Source organism: Marmota monax, unplaced genomic scaffold, assembly GCF_021218885.2.
Source record: "Marmota monax isolate L192 unplaced genomic scaffold, Marmota_monax_Labrador192_F-V1.1 WCK01_AAM20220418_F8-fsc00106, whole genome shotgun sequence".
Taxonomy (NCBI): domain Eukaryota; kingdom Metazoa; phylum Chordata; class Mammalia; order Rodentia; family Sciuridae; genus Marmota; species Marmota monax.
The window spans coordinates 9,063,929-9,067,662 of record NW_026695218.1 but is presented as its reverse complement, the minus strand read 5'-3'; the positions used below and the strand labels follow the sequence as shown (position 1 = coordinate 9,067,662).

General features: G+C 47.7%; 1 pseudogene; it reads right to left on the bottom strand.

Annotated features, from left to right (window-relative positions):
• Positions 1 to 842: 842 nt before the first annotated feature.
• On the bottom strand, positions 843 to 3,313 carry LOC124084842 (transcription factor Sp2-like; annotated as a pseudogene).
• Between the last annotated feature and the right edge of the window lie 421 nt (positions 3,314 to 3,734).

The window sequence follows — 3,734 nt, the reverse complement described above, 5'->3', positions numbered from 1 at the left end:
CCCAGCTTGGATGGAGATATTTTTATGTGAATCCAGATATGAGTTGAAATATCGTGCCACTTAGGAAAGAGAATTGCTAGAGAAAAAAATCACGTGCTCATCATTGCCACAGTTTGGTGTAAACAGAAAGCAGTCATGAGGGAGGGAACTTCCATGGAAAGGAAGAAGAGAGCAATTAAATAAAACTTCTTTAAAGCACACACAATATACAATGTTCATCATCCCAAGTAGAGAACATAAGGCAGCATTCTCCATAAGAAAAAATGAGGAATGGGGAGGGTTCATAGGTATTTGACTTTTCAAATAGGAAATTGGAGTGTCTGGAGGAGCACCCTAACAGGGCTAGGCAGTGGTGTGGAGGTGCCTCCTGAGCCTCTGCAGAGGTGGGTGCCAATAGGGAGTTAGGTGCAGGGCCTATGGGCATCCTCGGTGGTTGTGTTTGGGGGCAGAGAGGCATAGGAGTTGGGCTGGGCCAGGCAGGATGGGACTCCCACAGTGTTGGAAGTGTTGGGGGTAGGGAGTGAGGATGAGAGGGGAGCTCAGATTTGCTCCTTGATGGAACGAAATGCATGTTTTTCCTTTGAAAATAAGGGTTCCCATGCATTCTGGTTTAGAATGTCTCATTGGGCATGGCCAGTATCCATGGTCTAGACAAGCTGGAAGCTAGTGATGAAAAGGGAAGGACCGGTTGGAGCCGGGGGGCTTAGGAGAAGGAGAGCATAGCGAGCAGAGTCCCTTCCTATGGGTCTGCAGCCACATATCAGGAGTAGGGCTAAAGGCAGCCATGGGCACCTGTCTGCCAGGGGCCCAGGCAGGACAGATAAAGGATTGCATCTTCTGTCTCAGTTGGCCTTATAAGTTCTTTGGGACAGGTGGATCTTGTAATGCTTGGTAAGGTGGTCACTTTTCATGAAGTTCTTCTGTCCCTGGGTACACTCAAAAGTGTTTGTCTTCTGTGTCGATGAGAGTGTACCTCTGGAGCTTGTCTCTCCATGTGAACTTCTTTCCATAGAAGAACCATTTGCAGAGCAAGAGCAGCTTGCTGGTGTGCAGTTGCCCGTGGGCCTGCAGCAGGGATGCCTTCAGAAAAGTCTTGCCACAGTCAGGGATATGGACACATGCTTTTTCTGGCCTTGTCTCCAGACCTCTTCTCCCCATCTTTGCAATTGGGACTCATGTAGGCCATACAGCACTTCTCTCCAGGTGCATCTCTGGCCAGGACCTTCTCCATCTGCAGCTGGATCTGGTTGGGGCTTAGCCCACTGATGGTCAAGTTGTTTCCAGAAACATTCTGCACTTACAACTGCTGCTGTCTGACTAGTGTTGGTGATGGTGACAGCATGCCCTGGACTTGGACTTGGTTAATATTGATGGTCTGCATTGCTTGGGCAACTGCTGTGCTGTGTTCAGAATGATGACTCTCCCAACAGGCTCAATCTTTAGCAGGGGATGCTTTTTTTGGGAGAATTGAATCCAATTGTTTTCTGCTGGCCCCATTCAGCTAGAGAGCTTGGGGTACAGGGCTGCTACAGGTGGTTGCAGCTGTTGCTAAGAGGCTATCATGAACAAGAACTGACTGTACCTTTACCGGAAGGTGTGCAATTGGCGACCTGAGTAGGCGCTGACTCTGCAGTCTGAATCTGAAAATTCTGGGAGAGTTTTTGCCTGATGGTGGGAGGGCAATGGGTGCAGTCTGCACTCCCTGCAGAGTCTCTTGGAGGATCTGCACCATCTCCTGCTGCTCTGCCTTTGGGGGCACCATCTGGACCATAGCTGCCTGCCTGCCTTCCCAGAGCTCTGAACAATCAGGTTGTTTTCTTCCTGGTGACGTTGTCTGCCCTGGTCTCAATCATGGTCTTGATTAACACCATCTCCATTTGCTCAGCCACAACCTCAGACAGTTGGGAGGCAGGAAGACTCTTCTTTCCTGGCTTTCCTGTTAGTCTAAGACAGTGACAGAAGGGGGAGGGGATCTTTTGGTAGAGGAGCTGAGTGATGGCCCCAGTGTCACTGGCATTCACAGGGTTGTTGATGGGCAGGGTGAGCATCATGTTACCATCCCTCTCTGTCAGCTTCACCAAGCTGGCCAGATTCTACACAGGGATGATGACTGTACTCAACTTTTAGATGGGGGTTGGCTTGATGAGGAACAGGCTTATGACTGGACATCTAACAGGTGGTGATGGCTTGATTTGTACCAGGGATGATCTGGATTTGGTTGGTGAGATTGAGCTGTACCTGGATAGCCTGGGATTTGCTCTCCGGAATCTGAGGGACTGCCTGGTACTAGATACTGGCATTTGGTCAGTTTCCTTTATTGATCATGGTGGGGTTCTGGATAACAAACACCAGCCGCTCTCCAGGAAGGAAGCACTAAGTTGTGACCTCTGAATCTGAGGTATATTTCCTTTGGAGGACAAGATGCCAAAGCTATTCTTGCCAGGACCGAGAAGGAGAGGGGCAGGTTTGACAGGGACCAGTTTTCTTGGCATGGGTTGGGGGAAGATGGGGAGGAGAAGGCCCTACAGAAGCTTCAAGAACTGGAGGGACACTTTTGCTACATGTTGCAGCAAACAGGGTCAAGAGAGGGCTGGACCATGGACCTCTGGACTGCTCTGATGCTGAATGCCCTTAACTGTCCACCCCCCACCTGTTAGAGAATAAGGACTTTGGGTGATTTCCCCAACTTCACCCTCTTTCAGCAGGGAGCAGCTTGGAGATATCATAGTCCATTTTTCAATAGAATTGAAATATAGAAATTGACAGTGGGGAAATGTAACAGTGGTCTACCTTATGCTTTAAATATAGCCTTTGCTGCTCTGCCACTGCTACTTATTTTTTAAGTGGACACATTTTTTTCTCTTTCTCTTTCCCTGCTCCTCCCTAATCTCTCCCCCTCCCTCATCTCAAGGCAACAGGATTATCTTTCTTCCTAACCCTAGGCAGAGTTATCTGTCCTTGAGTATATACCCACCATAGGGAGGAAGTAATCCAGACTTTGGGGATAGTACCAGAAGATCTTGGGAAGGACTGTCTCCCAAATTAAAAAGTGAATTACAACTCCAGAGAACCCATGGAATGTAGCCTTTAAATCACCTCTTTAATAGCCCTCCGTTCCTGCTGATGGGCAGAATCACAGCCTCTGGGACAGGAGTCCCCTGTGTTTCTCCTTTGCTAGCAAAGCAATAAACCTTTTTGTAATTTTTTCTCAAAGAGGGATGGGGTAGGGAAATGGCTGGGAGTCCTGGTTAGTGGCAGTTTGGAGCTTCAGGTTGTCACTGGGATTGACAAAAGAAGTGACAGCCGTGTTCATTGTGGATGACTAATTATCTTCCTCCCTGGCCTCTTCCACCACTGAGAGCCTCTCTTTGTGGTTGAGTGTTAGTGCTTGCCTTGTATGTGTGAGGTCCTGGGTTCAGTTCTCAGCACTTCCAAAACAACACAAAAACTCAACTCTATTTCTTAAGAGGGATAATACAGGGTTAGGGTTGTAGCTCTGTGAGTCACTGGGTTCGATCCTCAGCACCACATAAAGATAAATAGATAAAATAAGGATATTGTATCCATCTAGAACTAAAAATATTTTTTAAAGAAAGAGGGACAATACAACCCATTTTTACTGTTCCTGTGGAGAAAGATATGGTTCTGAGAATGTAATCCAGTCATTAAGAACAGTATAGCAATCTCCACAGCCTCAGCCAAGTCTTACTGCAACTAAGAAAGGGTCAAAGAGA